This window comes from Salvelinus namaycush, chromosome 11 (assembly GCF_016432855.1).
Source record: "Salvelinus namaycush isolate Seneca chromosome 11, SaNama_1.0, whole genome shotgun sequence".
Taxonomy (NCBI): domain Eukaryota; kingdom Metazoa; phylum Chordata; class Actinopteri; order Salmoniformes; family Salmonidae; genus Salvelinus; species Salvelinus namaycush.
Window position 1 is genome coordinate 10,548,138 of NC_052317.1, and position 8,279 is coordinate 10,556,416.

General features: G+C 42.0%; 1 long non-coding RNA gene across 2 annotated transcripts; it reads right to left on the reverse strand.

Moving 5' to 3' along the window:
- Positions 1–2,865: 2,865 nt before the first annotated feature.
- On the reverse strand, positions 2,866–6,061 carry LOC120055505. 2 transcript variants are annotated; one of them, XR_005477693.1, is made up of 4 exons: positions 5,514–6,061; positions 4,835–4,901; positions 4,273–4,407; positions 2,866–3,935 (listed from the first exon to the last, which is right to left on the reverse strand). It is a non-coding gene; the product is annotated as an uncharacterized LOC120055505 (long non-coding RNA). The 2 variants fall into 2 exon arrangements; XR_005477692.1 differs by having other exon boundaries at positions 2,866–4,407.
- Positions 6,062–8,279: the final 2,218 nt, after the last annotated feature.

Sequence of the window (8,279 nt, forward strand, 5' to 3'; positions counted from 1 at the left end):
CGTTTTTGATAACTGTAAATCTCGCTCGGACAGGGTGACTTTTATCAATATATTCGGCTCTATTTAGTCTCCGATTCGAAAATGCTAATTAGCATCAAGTAGGCATCATGGAAGACTACAAACCACCGCAAACTCTTCGTGCACCTCATCTCTTGCTGACACCTTTGCTCACGGACAGCTCACTCATTCGGCAGGATTAGGCGGTCACCTAGGACGGCAGATTAACGAGGGTGGCATTTTCTGATGCAATAACACATAAAACCCAATTTTGCCCCCCTAAAATGATTTTTTTTCTCAACCAGTGGCATATGGGTGTTTTAAGTAAGCACTGATGCCACCCAGCGGTAAACAGTGGCCACTTTGTCAAAGACAGGGGAACAAAATAGCGCCTCTCCAGGGTGCTGTTGGAGACATCCGATAAAAAAATATTGATCATAAATCATGCAGCAGATCATGTAGTATATGGCCCTTTTCTGTAGCCTACAGGCTAGAAATAAAATGTTTGATCAAATAGCCTAACCTAAATTGCGCCCAATCAAATAAGAAATACGCTGTCATGTTAAACAATATATCCTAAAACAGGACAAGTCAAAGTAAAATTGACAGTATGGAATGGACAATCACAACAGTTGTCCAGGAGTTTCACCTCATTGTCATGACCAGTGGTACAAGTTTGTATCCGTACATTTTTTTGATCCATAATCATGAATGAATAAGCATATTTATTTGACAAGAATGCACCTAGTCACCCAACAATCACATCAAACACCTGAGCTCCAACAATGACACAGTTTTAAAGAAATCCAAATACACTGAACAAAAATATAAAATGCAACACTTTGAAAGATTTTACTGAGTTAAAGTTCATATAAGGAAATCAGTCAATTTAAATAAATTCATTAGGCCCTAATCAATGGATTTGAGTGAGTTTATTTTTACAGGGACAGTGCACATTAATCAACGTTTCAGTAAAAGTGCCGGTTTTAGCCAGCCGGCTAATTTTCAACCGCAGTCCCTGGGCAGGTTATTAAAAACAATTACAATATAGACAATAGCAACATAGAACAAGACATAGGACAAGCAAGACGTAGCATACAGACAGAGCAACATAGAACAAAAAGCAGCAAGACAAAATTCATAAAAGCAACAAAGTGTTTCCACACCTCACAAGTTACAGACAACAGACATGGAAAGCAGCAACACACAGCTAGGGACCATGTTCACAAATCTGATTGACCTTTAGCCATGTCTTCAAGCATTTTGTGAAAGTGTGATATGTGGTGCAGTTATGTGTGTCTGATGGCAGTGTATTCCAGACATGGGAAGCTCTCACAGAAAAAGCGGATTTACTAAAGGTGCTTTTCCTTAGGGGAACTACACAGTCACCTCTCATGGCAGACCTTGTGGATCTGCTGCCATATGTTTGGGTTTTCTGTTTAACAAAAATACTGAGTGGAGGTTTCACGACTGGGAATACAGATATGCATCTGTTGGTCACATACCTTTAAAAAAAGGTAGGGGTATGGATCAGAAAACCAGTCAGTATCTGGTGTGACCACCATTAGCCTCATGCAGCATGACACATCTCCTTTGCATAGAGTTGATCAGGCTGTTGATTGTGGCCTATGGAATGTTGTACCACTCCTCTTCAGTGCAAAGTTGCTGGATATTGGAACACGCTGTCATACATGTCGATCCAGAGCATCCCAAACATGCTCAATGGGTGACATGTCTGGTGATTATGCAGGCCATGGAAGAACAGGGACATTTTCAGCTTCTAGGAATTGTGTGCAGATCCTTGCTACATAGGGCGGTGCATTATCATGCTGAAACATGAGGTGATGGAAGCGGATGAATGGCACAACAATGGGCCTCAGGATCCCATCACGGTATGTCTGTGCATTGAAATTGCCATCAATAAAATGCAATTGTGTTTGTTGTCCGTAGCTTATGCCTGCCCATACTATAACCCCACCGTCACCATGGGCGATCTGTTTACAACGTTGACATCAGCAAACCACTCGCCCACACGACACCATACACGCTGTCTGCCATCTGCCCGGTACAGTTGAAACCCTGTGATTCATTCATGAAGAGCACACTTCCCCAGTGTGCCAGTGGCCAACGAAGGTGAGGATTTGCCCACTGAAGTCGGTTATGACGCCAAACTGCAGTCAGGTCAACACCCTGGTGAGGACAACGAGCATGCAGATGATCTTCCCTGAGACTGTTTCTTAGAGTTTGTGCAGAAATTCTTCCATTGTGCAAACTCACAGTTTCATCAGCTGTCCGGCTGGCTGGTCTCAGACAATCTCGCTGGTGAAAAAGTCAGATGTGGAGGTCCTGGGCTGGCGTGGTTACACGTGGTCTGCAGTTGTGAGGCAGGTTGGACGTACTGGGCTCCCGAGTGTCGCAGTGGTCTAAGGCACTGCAACTCAGTGCAAGAGGCATCACTACAGTCCCTGGTTCAAATCCTGGCTGTATTACATCCGGCCGTGATTGGGAGTCCCATAGGGCAGCGCACAATTGGCCCAGCGTCCCCGGGTTTGGCCATCATTGTAAATAAGAATTTGTTCTTATCTGACTTGCCTAGTTAAACATTTTTAATAAATAATGCTAAATTCTCTAGAATGACGTTTGATGCAGTTTATGGTAGAGAAATTAATTATCTGGCAACCGTTCTGGTGGACATTGTGTTGTGTGACAAAACTGCACATTTTATTGTCCCCAGCACAACGTACACCTGTGTAATGATTACACTGTTTAATCATCTTCTTGATATGCCGCCCTTTTCAGATGGATGGATTATCTTGGGAAAGGAGAAATGCTCACTAACAGGGATGTAAATAGATATTGTTTTTGTGCAGGATCTTTTATTTCAGCTCATGAAACATGGGACCAACACTTTACGTTGCGTTTATATTTTTGTTCAGTATATTAAACAATGCATACATATGCCTTTTATACACAACATATAAAACATTTGAATTTAGGTAAACACTAAATTATATTCATCAATGCCGGAAACCTGGGACATTAAATAACTATCCGAGAGTGCAAAGGTTCTTCTTCTTTTCCATTTGAGTAGTTAGACCAGCACAAATAACGCAACGTAAAACAGCACATTGTGATTTTGGTAGGTGAGTTACAAATGGAAAAACTGGATGCGTAAGGTCGCTTTTATATAAATTACTAGGTCAACTCCAGCAGGATGAGAAACCCACTTACCAGACTCAAAACAGGAAGCCATGCCCAAATGCAGCTACTGTATATAAACACCAATCATGTCAATGTAAAAGGTCCATGTTGCTGCTGTCAATTGTGAGCAGCACATTTACCACTGCATTCGGTCTGAACCCCTACAATAAGCAGGAGGACAGCATTACACAGGTGAAAAAAGGTAGCAAAAACAGTACACTTTTAAACATGTTACTGAGTTTAGACGTTATCAAATCAGGAGAAGAACCAGTGTAGGAAGCAGCATAGAAAAAATGGGTGAAGGTAGGGTGGGTTTATAGAGATACGATGGAGAGATCCCAAGTGTCTGAAGTTGAGGCAGAAAAGGCATAGATGTGGAATAAGGGGTAGCTAGAGGGATGGTTGGCCATGGAATAAACATAAAATGGGGTGCTGGTGTGCTTCTGCACCCCTTTTAGGTCGTTGTCACAAATCTGTCCAGTCATACTCGGGGTCTCAGCGTGTGTCCCTCAACGTCATTTCTTAGTGATCACAGCATTTCCAATTTGTTTTGCCATAGACAATACAATTTAAGCGTTGAGGACAGCATTTTGTTGACCACGTTTACACCAGGTCTACTGTGTGTGAATGATGGAATAATCTCACCCCAGCTGTAGGTCCATTGTGTATGGTCACTTAGGCCTGTACATCAACTATTACTGGGACAATTGGAGACTTGAGTGTCTTTGGGTCTGCATCTATACAAAGGTAAAATACAAAATGGAGGAAGTTAATCTGTGGTTTAGATTGAATTCAAAGTTGAAACAAATGAAAACTAAGCAATATGATGCAACAAACTACTACACATATGAAAGACTGTACCACACGGGCCAGTACATTAGTCTACACATGGGTGGACTGCTCTAGATCTGATTGCCTGGACTGTGTATAAGCTTTTGTTCCAGCCCAGCCCATACCTGATTACAAACCATAGCCTGAAAAAAAAACTGTTGGTCGCTAAATCCTGCGAAATGAAAGACCGTGTAAAAACAGCTAGCTGGAGCCGTCTGAGCGGTTGGCTGTAGATGCCCTCACCCACTAGTGCCTTAATGCTGACTCCACATTGGTCTGGCGGTCCGACAAGAACCAGGCAGATGTGTCCATTTCCAGAGTTTCATTCTCTAGTTCGCCACCCCACATTAACACACACAGAAGTGAACATTGTGGTTTCTAAAGGAAAGGAACATGTACAAACATGTCAACAGTGGTAATGGAGCTATGAAATTGGATCTGTACATAGCATAGCATTACATGTACTTATATTCACACATAACTACTACAAATAAGATGTCAGCATCTTAACAGAGAGAGAGAGAGGCTAATTAGAGCTGCCAGTCCCGATTATCTTATCTAATCGGCCATAAATCAAATGCACATGTGGGGGTGCGCCAGGCCTGAAAGGAAGGGCCTTCTTTTTTTCTTTTTTTTTTTACATAGTCTATCTCCGTGATTCGGTATGTTGATTATTTAACATGAGTCAGGTGTTAGAGCTGGGCTGGGATAAAAACCCTTCACACAGTCCTGCTCTTCAGGACTTCCTGCAATGACTGAAACAGACCAAAGCAGGAGAATAGTGTTCCAGGTTGAAACAGCTTACCTAATTGAGAGGTGGTAAGCCTCAGGGACACCCACTGGTTCTGGAATAGAACATGACAATAATTTACCTAAAAAACAAATGTGTGAATACCAATTAATTTAAAACCCACCATAACAGGTAGGACTAAATAAGGTTACATAACCTTGTCTACTAGGCTAGCAATACTAATGATCAGCTGTCCAGAGGGTAACAGCAAACATATCAATGGATTCCAGCAGTAAAGTAACCACACTGTTGACTAAAGAGATGATGCAAATCAGTCCATCTCTGAAACCTCTCAAAAAGCCAGACTAAAATAATACAGCTAGTTGGGGTAGCTACAAGTCATGTAGTACTTGAAGTAGGCTACCCACCACTCACCCAGACACAAACATTATCAAGAATGCCTAGCCCTAGCTTCGCCATCTAAGTTAGCTAGCAAGCTAGATTGTTGGTTTATAAAAGCCAAAGAAAGTTAAACTTGTTTTTATGAATTTCTCATCTATTTAAATGGCTAGTCAAATAGATGGCTAATGTAGCCATCTAGCCAGGCTAATGTTGCTAACTATGAGCTAGCTAGATAGCAGGCATTTTTCAATATAAAACTTGACCAAGAAAGTTAACAGAATTGTCCATTTAAAACAACTTTAGCCAATTTATGAATGACTAAATGTTTATTAAAAGCCCGGGAGATTCTTACCTTAGCCTCGATTTGGCAGTCTCATCCAGATGACCATGGGCCTTGGTGAGTGATGTGAAGCTTGAGACAGGCATTTGTAGTTCTCTATGATAGCAGCTAAATATCATATTTCATTTTTGGGGGGTAAATACAGGCAAATAGATTAATAAAAGTCACCTTGTCTGGGAGAGATTAACACGGTTATCAAAACGCCAGGCCAGGGTAAGCCTACACAAAACACAGCCTTTATTTGAATATTTTCTAAAATCCACAATGGCCATGCAAATATCCTCTTTGAATAATCTTAGGAACTCATGGCAGGGTGAATCATGTTATACAGGACATCACAGGCATTATTCAACCAGATCCATGTAATTTCCTCCTAGGTATTGTTCCTGTGGAGACACTCCAATCCTCTCCACTTAAATTGATAGATTATCTTTTAGCAGCAGCAAGGAAATGCCTCCTCCAGAAATAAAGCTTGTCCCAAGTGGGTGTGACACCTACTCCCACTGCACTGCTGCTTGGATTCCACCTGGCGATCTGTTCACCGTCTGTCCTGGCTTGTCTCCCCCTGTCTGGTAGAGGTACCCCCACCACACTCCCCCCTCCCTACCAAGCTTTCACTTGCCTTCAGCACACAGGCACTGTGTGTGTACATTTTGCCTCATGACTCCTGCATGCTTTGTTGACTATGAACATTCTTGTTTACTCTAACGTGGGACAGACTGTTTGTTCCCACACTTGGGACTCTGACTCTCTATTGGTTACACTAACTTTTGGCCCCCCATCCAATTCTAACCACCTCTCGCCGGCTTTGTATTCATGTTACCTGACAAAATTGCTGTACAATATGATCCTGTTGCCATCTAATGCACATTCAAATGTCATAAATCAACACTGCGGAGCTCTCCCTGTCCTCTGCCGTGCCTCGATTGTATTACTGTTGATGATATATGGAAATGTGCATGTATACCCTGGCCTATCTACTGTCGCTAGCCCCAATTGACTTGTGCTCTGATATGTTTCACTGATTTCTGCTCTTGTAAAAGCCTGGGTTTTCTGCACATTAACACTAGAATCTTATTACCTAAAATTGATGAATTGAAAGTGTTGGTTCCCAGCTCCAATCCAGATGTTAGTCATTACTGAGATGTGGTTCAGAAAGAGTATTTTGAATACTGATGTTAACCTTTCTGGCTATTACCTTTTTCGGCAAGACAGATCTTCCAAAGGCGGGGGAGTGGCAATCTTTACCAAGGATCACCTTCAGTGCTCGCTTGTAGCCACCAAGTCTGTCCCCAAACAATTTGTTTCTCTGTTTTTTTAAGCATTAAACTTTCAAATATCTCTTTGTTGACTGTTGAGGGGTGTTATCATCCTCCATCAGCACCACCCTGTACCCTACCTGCCCTAAGCTCTCTTCTGGCCCCTTACACTAAGTCTGAATTTGTCCTGCTAGGTGACCTAAACTGGGACATGCTTAAACCACCTGACCAAGTCCTAAAGCAATGGGACTCCCTAAATCTTTCTCAGATTATTACCAATCCTGTAAAGTATGACTCCAAACACCCAGAAAAGGCTACTCTTCTCAATGTTATCCTCACAAATAATCCTGATATGTACCAGTCTAGTGTTTTCTGTAACGCCCTTAGTGATCACTGTTTTACAGCCTGTGTTCATAATGGCTGCTCAGTGAAACGACCTGTCCTGATTTGTCATAGATGCTTGCTAAAAAACTTTAATGAGCAAGCCTTCCTTCATGACCTGGCCTCTGTAAATTGGTATAGAATCAGCTTGATCCCTTCTGTCGAAGCTTGGACCTTCTTTTTTGATATCTTCAGTGATATTGTTAACAAACACGCCCCCATAAAGAAAATTTAAATTTAAAACAGGTTCAGCCCCTGGTTCGACCATGATTTGCAGAGTTACTCCACCTCAATAATCCCTGCCCTGCTACAAAGTTTCTCCCTGCAGGTGGTCACTGAGTCCGAGGTGCTAAAGGAGCTCCTTAAACTTGACCCCAAGAAACCACCAACCAGTTTGAGGTACTCCCCTCCTACAAGTACTTGGGAGTATGGCTAGATGGTACACTGTCCTTCTCTCAGCACATATCAAAGCTGCAGGCTAAAGTTAAATCTAGACTTGTTTTCCTCTATCGTAATCGCTCCTCTTTCACTCCAGCTGCCAAACTAACACAGATTCAGATGACCATCCGACCCATGCTAGATTATGTAGACGTAATTTATAGATCAGCAGGTAAGGGTCCTCTCGAGTGGCTAGATGTTCTTTACCATTCGGCCATCAGATTTGCCACCAATGCTCATCTTTTCAGTTCAAACTGGACAGTTATATCTCAATCTCTTCATTCAAAGACTCAATCATGGACACTCTTACTGACAGTTGTGGCTGCTTTGCGTGATGTATTGTTGTCTCTACCTTCTTGCCCTTTGTGCTGTTGTCTGTGCCCAACAATGTTTGTACCCTGTTTTGTGCTGCTACCATGTTGTGTTGCTACCATGCTGTGTTGTCATGTGCTGCTGACATAATATATTGTCGTCTTAGGTCTCTTTATGTAGTGTCTCTTGTCGTGATGTGTGTTTTGTCCTATATATTTTTTTTGACATGTATTTTTAATCCCAGCCACCATCCCACGCAGGAGGCCTTTTGGTAGGCCGTCATTGTAAATAAGAATTTGTTCTTAACTGACTTGCCTAGTTAAATAAATATAAATAATAATAATAAGTAAAAAAATACTGTAAAAATGAACATGCACTCTCAAAAGAT